The 11,426-nt window shown below is 40.3% G+C and overlaps 1 long non-coding RNA gene across 1 annotated transcript; it reads left to right on the top strand.

Annotated features, from left to right (window-relative positions):
* The first annotated feature begins 1,713 nt into the window (after positions 1 to 1,713).
* On the top strand, positions 1,714 to 4,295 carry Gm40133. Its single transcript, XR_867591.1, has 2 exons — positions 1,714 to 2,032; positions 2,965 to 4,295. It is a non-coding gene; the product is annotated as a predicted gene, 40133 (long non-coding RNA).
* Positions 4,296 to 11,426: the final 7,131 nt, after the last annotated feature.

Raw genomic sequence — 11,426 nt, 5'->3', positions numbered from 1 at the left:
TGACCACTTACAAAAACTGGAAGAACAATGCTCTGTTAAAAGGTAGGCCTGCCAGACTAGAGTCAATAGGAAATATAACAGAAGGACATATAGTTCTAATTGTGGGCTGCCTACAAATAGTTGGGATTGTATTAAAGATCCAAGTTCTGTGAAGTTGACTAGAGAATTAGCAGTGATATCAACACTATCATGATTCTGGACTGGGCAGTTATTTAGAAAGATCTTAAACATCCATATAAAGACCTTGAGTGTCTTCAACTCACCAAAAGGCCCTGAAAGCACATTCTCACATTTAGACATGTTGAACAATTTGTCAGCATCTTGCTTGCAAAGTGGCAGTCCCTGTTGGGACACAACCTCAGAGTGGCCTGTCTGTTGTGTTGGTGTGGATTTCTCGCAACAGATAGGCAGCATGGTTGGCTTCTTGATGGTTGTCTCTAGAGAAGGGCTCTTGTGCAGGTGACAGCTGCCAAATTGCTGGCAAGGTTTATCTATACTCCAGACCATTTTATTCACATCTTGTTTCCAAAGTAGCTCATCTTCTAAAGAGGATTCTGTCATTAGTTTTGGAGCTAGGATTTCATGCCACCCCACAGTGCCATTTTTGGACTTGTGGCCTTAAGAGAGTAATTATGTTGTTGGCTAAAGAGCACTAAAATTTTACAACACAGCATATGGAATGAAAGAAATGAGGTGACCCCCTTTGCGTAGTATCATTAGGGCACATGTCACCTGTCTCTTTCTTCAGCCATTTACCTGCCCCCTGGCTGAGGTCGGTGCCAGTGGTTTGAATACCGTTTCAGCTCCTAAAAGCCAAGTGTTCTTTCTGGTAGTGGCTGTGGTAGAGCATTTTCCCCCTCTTTCCAATTTCTCAGATACATCCACACATGGTTTGAAATGGCCTCTTTTTACCCACTGTGCGCATGGGACCTCTACACCTGCTCAGTCGTGAAGCTGCTAATGAGGCCTCTCCTGTCCTATTCAGGATTTTGACGGAATATGAAATCTCATTACCTAGAGTCAATGACTGACATCTGTTTCCCAGCCCCCTCCTGAAGCCACCATTGCAGCCTCCTGGTACTGGGGAAAAGAAGTGCCACTCAGAGAGAAAATTGGAGTCCAGGAAGGGAGGGTCACCTTCCCTGCCCAGCCATTGAGCTTTTTAGTATTCTTTCCACTTGGACCTTTCTTCTAAAAGAATTAGCACACTAAGATACTCAATATGTCAAGCTTTAAAATTTTTTCTACTTGTTTTTGAAATAAGTCAAATCCTTGGAAATGAGGAATTTTACTGATAAGCATGATCTTTATGTAAAATATTCAGTTAAGAACTCTTTCTATTAAAATATGTATGAATTGTATAGCTCAATGTAGCTCAAATTATTCTTTTGGTAAAAGAGGTTATAATTGAATACACGTGAATATAATAAATTAATATAGCCTATGAAATATTTGGGTTACATTCAGATATAGAATTATATATTATAAAATTAATATAAAATACCATAACATTTGTTCATCCAAAATATTTTATTAATTTCATGCTCATGTTAGGCACCTACCTATAAGTATTCAATAAGTAAGCATTTATTGAACATTTAATATGTGTTAGGTAGTCTGATTGTTTTTCAATATACAACAATGAATAAATTCAATGCTTTGAAAAAAAAAAAGGAGACCTGAAAATAAATACCAGGCCATATGGTGAGTCCTTGAGCAGATGGATCGGAGGTAGTAGGATTGTTCATCTCTTGGATGTGATGGCCTCAGTGAGGAGGGTGTGTTAGGTAGAATCCTTGGGCAGCCAGCAAGTCTTAGGACAATTCAAGGTAGAGGTAGAATCCTCTACAGAGAGGCAGGAAACAACAGCATCTGTGTTTGGAGACTTGAATGCCTTTAGACGGGCTGTAGACAAGACCTGATGCTGGCTCAGTTGTTCGTGGTCATATCACACGGGACCTTCTGTGGCAACTCTGAGGATCTGGAGTCAGAGCTTTATTCTTGTTTGTTCACAGTAGAATCCCAACAGTATGTAAGTACCCAACTTGTATCTTTTTTCTCTGTTGTGGTTTGTTTCTGGTGTACCCTGGCCACATCCAACATAACCTCTCTCTTCCGGACAGTCAGACGGCCTCCACTTCCCCTTTCCTTCCACAAAACAAGCGGTAACATGGACACTTGTGTATATATCTCTAAGGCCTTATGTAGAATTTGCTTTGAAGTGTAGATTCAGGAATAGGATTTGTGGGTAGGTTATATAAATTGTTTTAATTGCCAGAATGTTCTCCAGAGATGCTGAATCAACCTATACTCTCACCAATTTGTGGGTTTTTTCAAGTCTAATAAGCACTTAGCAACAATTATTTGTCTTTATATTTAATATGAATCTGTGTCAATTATTAAAAACAACCACCACCACCACCACTACTTTGTGGACTAGAAGATAGCTCAGTGGTTAAAAGTATTGACTCTTCCAGAGAACCCAGGTTCAATTCCTAGCACTCATACGGTGGCTCACAACCTTCTGTTACAGACAATCTCATGCCCTTTTCTGACCTCTGTGGGCACCAGGCATGCATGTGGTGCACAGACATACATGCAGGCAAAGTACTCGCACCCATAAACACAAACAAACAAATAAAAACCCTCATATTATCTGTTGTCTTTGGCTTTTCTCTTTTGTAAATTTCCTTTTCTTATTGTTGCCCATTTTCCTTGTGAGACCATTTCCTGTCTTGTTTTTTGTTTTGTTTTGTTTTGTTTTGTTTTGTTTTGTTTTGTTTTTTGTCTTTCAGGATTTTCTTAAATATTCTATGTGGTGTGTAGGTTAGATGTAGATACACAGCAAGTCATCTCAGTCCTTCCTGTGCCTCTTTACTTTAAGTGGTTTGGAAAGGCGATGAGTTGAATCAGAATTACATAATCAAGCTATTAATTAATTTAATTCTATGTTCTACTTTCCAGATGGTTAAGGAAAGCTTCCAGTTATTACTGTCTCCTCTTCAGGCTCTGAAGGTTGTCTCACATTTTTGTCATCCGAGTTTCTGGATTTCAACTTCACTTTTATATCTCTAGTTCATCCGGGTAGATTGCTTTTGGGGTTTTAGGTGGGGATCAACAATTGCTTCTTCATAATGAGCAAGTTTTCACAGTGCATCTACTGAACCAACAGAAACTCACATACTTCCTTTTTTGTTATTTTATTAATCTTCCTTTGTTCTGGACAAAACCCAACAATTTTCATTACCTTTTCTATTTTGTTAAGGTTGAATCTATTATTTATGAACAATTATCTTTTACTATAAAATATTGTTTATATTTATTAAATACCTCATAAAAATCTAAGCAGGTATTTTGTTTGTTATTGTACTGAAAAAAAAAAGAGATAAGCCTTTCGAGTTCCTATGAGGCTAAAATATTTTTACTTTTACATTTCGTTGATAATTTTGTTGAGTTTGGAATTGTGCTAAAAATGATTTTTCTTCAGAACTTTGAAAGCAGGGTTTTGCTGGTGTCTCACATCTATTATGCTGGTGAAATAGCTTGTGATTTGAGGTACTTTTAAGAATTTTAAATTATGTTCAAGGTTTTAACATTTTGCAATAAAATATTCATGTTATTTTTAATTTCCCATTTCTTTTAAAGTTATCATGCTAAAAACTTGGTGTTATACTTTTTTGTGTGAAGGCATTTGCCTTACTTTCTGGGAATTTTTCTTATATTGTTTCTTTAATAACTTGCATTTTCATTTTTTAAGTTTTGTTTTGCAGCTTGTATTAACTCAGTGTTAGCATATTTTATTTCTTCTATTCATGTTTCATTTCTTTGCTTCTTTGTTTTTATTCTAGAAAATTTCTTTGACCTTATTTTTGTTTCCTTCTAATTATCTTATTTTGTTTTTGAGAGGTCCCCTAAGAGATAAAACATCTTGGAATGGAGAAGTATGAGTTTCCCAGGGAAGCAGACTGGCTCCTCAGAGGATGATACTGACAATGGACTGTTAATCATGGATGGCTCTGACAAAGGAAGGACAAACTCAGAGCTCAGTTGGTTCCTGGAATTTCTTCAAGGCCTCACTAAATTAGTGAATCTAACATTGCAGCCAATCAGAAATTGATCTATGTAACTTCCCTGGCACCCACCAGTGAAGTTTTAAATTATCTAACTTTTGCTAAAATTTCCCTAGTTTCCTATAAAATCGGCTTGCGTGCCTGTGAGGTCACCCTTTTGCTGAATGCTTAACCTCTGTATGGTGGTAACTCCTACAGAATAAATGCTCTTTGCTTTTGATACTATTTGAGTCTGGGGTCTTCCTTCAGTAATTCTTGGGCCCTAACAATTTATGCATTCTAACTTCTTCATTTCAAGCTTCTATTAATCCTCTTTCATAGCACTCCATTTTGTCTTATGAATACAATAAATTCACCTTTTAAAAATGTCTTTTTTCCCCTTGGTACTTATTTTGTGGTGTTATTTTTTGTTTTTCTGATTTATACTCTGCATTTCTCATTATCTTCATTTTTCTAGTCTCCAATGCTAATCTCATCATATCTAAGAAAGCAGGGTCCTCTACTGTTATGGATTTCCCCTAGTTTTGTAGAAGTGGGAATATTTTCTCCAAGGTTCTTTGAATAACCTTGTAGTTGTTAACACACTCCTTGGGAGACCATCTCCTGCCTCTAGTCTCTTACTAGGCACTGAATCTCTGTGGTTACTCGGGCTGTAGCACACATTTTGAAACCTTAGAAGTTAACAACTACACCTTTCAAGGGTGTTCTACAAGCATAATTAGGGAAAGGTAGAACATACCAGCATTCACTCTATAGAGAGCCAGATAATTCAGATCATACACTGTGTGTCTAACCACCAGAGTAAGAAAATCTTATCTTGAGGACTCCAACAAATATACTATAAGCATTGGTTGTTCTCAAGTGTTCAGTTTCATTAGAGAAAATGTCAGCTCTTGACAGGGAAGTAAATGCTCTCTGTGTTTATTCTATGTTAGAAAAATGAGTGGTGACTTGCACTAAAAAATTATTGTTTTAATATTTCCTATGTATAGGTATTATGTGAATGTAGTATACATAAAAGCAAGAACAGGGTGTTGGGTACCCCTGGAACTGGAGTTCTAGATGATTGTCAGCTGTGATGTAGGTGCTAAGAATCAAATTCAGTTCCTCTGTAATAGCAGCCAGTGCTAGTGTTCTTAACCTCTGAGCCAACTGTCTAGTACCCGTGACTTGTATTTTGGTGCAGAAATTTTGTCTTTTTGTGTTTGTGTGTGTATATACTTTCTCATGCAGAGGTTTACAGTGGGTGTCTTCCTCTAGAGATTTCAACCTTAGTTTTTGAGGCAGAATTTCTCACTAAACTTGATGCTTGCTGTTTTGACTTAAAGTAGCTGGTCACCAAACTTCATGGGTCATGAATCAACTTTCTCATTCTTTCAGGCCATCAAGGTTGCCTTAATAAATCATTTTTTCCTAGAAAATTCTATAAAACTGAGAAAGGCCTATTATGACTCATCAAATTTTCTTTGAAGATAAGTTATTTCATTCACCTTTCTGATTCTCTACATTAGAATTTAAATTATTTATTATTTATTTTTGTGAAAATGTTTTTTATATTTTGATGATACTTTCCCTCTCCCCTAATACCTCCAAGGCGCTCTTTATCTCCCTACCTATTCCACTTTATGCTTTCTCTTTCAAAAACAAACAAACAAGAATCAAAACCAAAATTTAACAAACAAAAAACTCAAAAACATTTCTCAACACGAAAATGAAAACTAAAACAAGTAAGGAAAAGAACCGATAAAACGCACAATACACAATACACATACATACATATATACATACACACACCCACACACCCACACACACACACACACACACACACACACACACACACACACACACAAGCTTAACACACTCCTTGGGAGACCATCTCCTGCCTCTAGTCTCTTACTAGGCACTGAATCTCTGTGGTTACTCGGGCTGTAGCACACATTTTGAAACCTTAGATGCTAACAACTACATACAAGAGAAAAAAATACAGCATTTGCCATTTTTTACGATACTAATATATCTGGGTTACTATTGCGTCCCGCTCGACCGGCAAGAAAGACGCAACAAACCAGAATCTTCCGCGGCAAAAGCTTTATTGCTTGCTTCTCAGGAAGATCCCAAACCGGGAAAATGGCGCTGCTTTTATAACCCGCAGCGAGACGTTTCAGCACCTGATATGGCGTGACAGCTCCTGGTTCGTTGCTTGCCCATCACCCCACTATTACACCCCAAGAATGGGAGTGACTAGGAGTGAATTCACTCTTGCACCTGCGTACAAGGCTTGTTTACTAGTTAGGCACAGCGCCATCTTATAATGGCGATTGCTTGCGGCACACACGGCTCTCCTCAGAGATTACCGGCTCTCCACAGGTTACCTTATCCAGGATGTTTTTTTTCTAGTTTTGTCCATTTAACTTCTAATTTCATAATATTCCATTTTGAAACTGTACCACATCTCACCTTCCATTCATCAGCTGGTAGCTATATATGCCATTTCCAACTTCTGGCTATTATAAATAGAGCAGAGATGAACATCGATGAGCAAGTGTCTGTGAGTTAGGTATATGCACAAGAGTAATACAGCTGAATATTGAGGTAGATCCATTCCCAGTTTCCCAACGACCACCACAGTGCTTTTCTATAGTGGTGACACCAGTTTTTATTCCCACCAGCAATGGATGAGTGGTTCCATAACCCACAGTCTGCCGCATGAGCTGTCATTTTTTTTTAATTGACATTGGCCATTCTGACTGGTGTAAGATGTAATTTCAAAGTAGTTTTAATTTGCATTTCCTGTATGGATAAGGATTTGAGCATTTTTCAGCCATTTGTGCCTCATTATTTGTGAACTCCCTGTTTAGTTCCACAAATTGAGTTGTTTCCTTGATACTCAGTTTTTAAAATGTTCTGTATATAATCTAGATATTAATCCACTATCAGGTAAGTAATTGATAGAGAACTTTTCTCATTCTGTAGGCTGCTGCTCTGTCTGAATGATGATGTCCTTTGATATATAGAAACTTTTCAGCTTTGTGAAAAGTCTCATTTATTAATTGTTGTTTTTCAGTGCTTATCCTATTGCTGTTCTGTTCAGAAACTCTTTCCCTGTGCTAATGAGTTGAAGCCTGTTCCCTACTGTCTCTTCTATCAAATTCATGGTCCGTGGTCTAATGTTGAGATCTTGGATCCATTTAGAGTTGAATTTTGTTCATGGTTATAAGCCTGAGTCTATCTTCATCCTCTACCCACAGGCATCCAGTTTTATCAGGACCATTTATTTAACATGTTATCTTCTCTCTAGTGTATGTGTTTGGCTTCTTTGGCAAAACTCAGGTACCCATACATGTGTGGACTTATGTCTGAGTCTTCATTTTGATTCCATGACTCAATGTATGTATTTCTATGATAATACTATGTTGTTTTTGATCATTATAACTCCACAATACAACTTAAAATCAATAATGATGTTATTTCCAGCATTTCTTTTATTATTCAGGATTATTCTTAGCTATACTGGGTGTACTGGCTCGTTTTGTGAGTCAACTCGACACAAGTTAGAGTCATCAGGGAAGAAATAACTTCAGTTGAGAAAATGCCTTCATGAGATGCAAGACATTTTCTCGATTATTGATCAGTGAGGGAGGGCCCAGTCCATGGTGTGTGGTGCCATCCCTGGGCTGATGGTCATGGGCTCTATAAGAAAGCAGCTGAGCAAGCCATGGGATACAAGCCAGCAAGCAGCATTCTTCCATAGCCTCTGCTCAAGTCCTGCTTCCAGGGTACTGGCCTCTTTGAGGTCCTGTCCTAACTTGCTCTAGTGGTGAGCAGCAATGTGGAAGTATATGCCAAATAAATCCTTTCCTCCCCAATTTGCTTTTTAATCATGGTGTTTTGTCACAGCAATAAAAACCCTGAGTAAGCCTTCCGCTCGACTCGAGACTCGAGCCCCGGGCTACCTTGCCAGCAGAGTCTTGCCCAACACCCGCAAGGGCCCACACGGGACTCCCCACGGGACCCTAAGACCTCTGGTGAGTGGACCACAGTGCCTGCCCCAATCCAATCGCGCAGAACTTGAGACTGCGGTACATAGGGAAGCAGGCTACCCGGGCCTGATCTGGGGCACAAGTCCCTTCCGCTCGACTCGTGACTCGAGCCCCGGGTTACCTTGCCAGCAGAGTCTTGCCCAACACCCGCAAGGGTCCACACGGGACTCCCCACGGGACCCTAAGACCTCTGGTGAGTGGATCACAGTGCCTGCCCCAATCCAATCGCGCGGAACTCGAGACTGCGGTACATAGGGAAGCAGGCTACCCGGGCCTGATCTGGGGCACAAGTCCCTTCCGCTCGACTCGAGACTCGAGCCCCGGGCTACCTTGCCAGCAGAGTCTTGCCCAACACCCGCAAGGGTCCACACGGGACTCCCCACGGGACCCTAAGACCTCTGGTGAGTGGATCACAGTGCCTGCCCCAATCCAATCGCGCGGAACTTGAGACTGCGGTACATAGGGAAGCAGGCTACCCGGGCCTGATCTGGGGCACAAGTCCCTTCCGCTCGACTCGAGACTCGAGCCCCGGGCTACCTTGACAGCAGAGTCTTGCCCAACACCCGCAAGGGCCCACACGGGACTCCCCACGGGACCCTAAGACCTCTGGTGAGTGGAACACAGCGCCTACCCCAATCCAATCGCGTGGAACTTGAGACTGCGGTACATAGGGAAGCAGGCTACCCGGGCTTGATCTGGGGCACAAACCCCTTCCACTCCACTCGAGCCCCGGCTACCTTGCCAGCTGAGTCGCCTGACACCCCCAAGGGCCCACACAGGATTCCACACGTGATCCTAAGACCTCTAGTGAGTGGAACACAACTTCTGCCAGGAGTCTGGTTCGTACACCAGATATCTGGGTACCTGCCTTGCAAGAAGAGAGCTTGCCTGCAGAGAATACTCTGCCCACTGAAACTAAGGAGAGTGCTACCCTCCAGGTCTGCTCATAGAGGCTAACAGAGTCACCTGAAGAACAAGCTCTTAACAGTGACAACTAAAACAGCTAGCTTCAGAGATTACCAGATGGCGAAAGGCAAACGTAAGAATCCTGCTAACAGAAATCAAGACCACTCACCATCATCAGAACGCAGCACTCCCACCCCACCTAGTCCTGGGCACCCCAACACAACCGAAAATCTAGACCCAGATTTAAAAACATTTCTCATGATGATGATAGAGGACATCAAGAAGGACTTTCATAAGTCACTTAAAGATTTACAGGAGAGCACTGCTAAAGAGTTACAGGCTCTTAAAGAAAAGCAGGAAAACACAGCCAAACAGGTGATGGAAATGAACAAAACCATACTAGAACTAAAAGGGGAAGTAGACACAATAAAGAAAACCCAAAGCGAGGCAACGCTGGAGATAGAAACCCTAGGAAAGAGATCTGGAACCATAGATGCGAGCATCAGCAACAGAATACAAGAAATGGAAGAGAGAATCTCAGGTGCAGAAGATTCCATAGAGAACATCGACACAGCAGTCAAAGAAAATACAAAATGCAAAAGGATCCTAACTCAAAACATCCAGGTAATCCAGGACACAATGAGAAGACCAAACCTACGGATAATAGGAATTGATGAGAATGAAGATTTTCAACTTAAAGGGCCAGCTAATATCTTCAACAAAATAATAGAAGAAAACTTCCCAAACATAAAAAAAGAGATGCCCATGATCATACAAGAAGCATACAGAACTCCAAATAGACTGGACCAGAAAAGAAATTCCTCCCGACACATAATAATCAGAACAACAAATGCACTAAATAAAGATAGAATATTAAAAGCAGTAAGGGAGAAAGGTCAAGTAACATATAAAGGAAGGCCTATCAGAATTACACCAGACTTTTCACCAGAGACTATGAAAGCCAGAAGAGCCTGGGCAGATGTTATACAGACACTAAGAGAACACAAATGCCAGCCCAGGTTACTATACCCGGCCAAACTCTCAATTACCATAGATGGAGAAACCAAAGTATTCCACGACAAAACCAAGTTCACACAATATCTTTCCACGAATCCAGCCCTTCAAAGGATAATAACAGAAAAGAAGCAATACAAGGACGGAAATCACGCCCTAGAACAACCAAGAAAGTAATCATTCAACAAACCAAAAAGAAGACAGCCACAAGAACAGAATGCCAACTCTAACAACAAAAATAAAAGGGAGCAACAATTACTTTTCCTTAATATCTCTTAATATCAATGGACTCAATTCCCCAATAAAAAGACATAGACTAACAGACTGGCTACACAAACAGGACCCAACATTCTGCTGCTTACAGGAAACCCATCTCAGGGAAAAAGACAGACACTACCTCAGAGTGAAAGGCTGGAAAACAATTTTCCAAGCAAATGGACTGAAGAAACAAGCTGGAGTAGCCATTTTAATATCGGATAAAATCGACTTCCAACCCAAAGTTATCAAAAAAGACAAGGAGGGACACTTCATATTCATCAAAGGTAAAATCCTCCAAGAGGAACTCTCAATTCTGAATATCTACGCACCAAATGCAAGGGCAGCCACATTCATTAGAGACACTTTAGTAAAGCTCAAAGCATACATTGCACCTCACACAATAATAGTGGGAGACTTCAACACACCACTTTCTTCAAAGGACAGATCGTGGAAACAGAAACTAAACAGGGACACAGTGAAACTAACAGAAGTTATGAAACAAATGGACCTGACAGATATCTACAGAACATTTTATCCTAAAACAAAAGGATATACCTTCTTCTCAGCACCTCACGGGACCTTCTCCAAAATTGACCATATAATTGGTCACAAAACAGGCCTCAATAGATACAAAAATATTGAAATTGTCCCATGTATCCTATCAGACCACCATGGCCTAAGACTGATCTTCAATAACAACATAAATAATGGAAAGCCAACATTCACGTGGAAACTGAATAACACTCTTCTCAATGATACCTTGGTCAAGGAAGGAATAAAGAAAGAAATTAAAGACTTTTTAGAGTTTAATGAAAATGAAGGCACAACGTACCCAAACCTATGGGACACAATGAAAGCATTTCTAAGAGGGAAACTCATAGCGCTGAGTGCCTCCAAGAAGAAACGGGAGACAGCACATACTAGCAGCTTGACAACACATCTAAAAGCCCTAGAAAAAAAGGAAGCAAATTCACCCAAGAGGAGTAGACGGCAGGAAATAATCAAACTCAGGGGTGAAATCAACCAAGTGGAAACAAGAAGAACTATTCAAAGAATTAACCAAACGAGGAGTTGGTTCTTTGAGAAAATCAACAAGATAGATAAACCCTTAGCTAGACTCACTAAAGGGCACAGGGAC

The sequence above is a fragment of the Mus musculus genome, chromosome 3, assembly GCF_000001635.26.
Source record: "Mus musculus strain C57BL/6J chromosome 3, GRCm38.p6 C57BL/6J".
NCBI lineage: Eukaryota > Metazoa > Chordata > Mammalia > Rodentia > Muridae > Mus > Mus musculus.
This window is presented reverse-complemented; position numbering and strand designations above follow the sequence as displayed.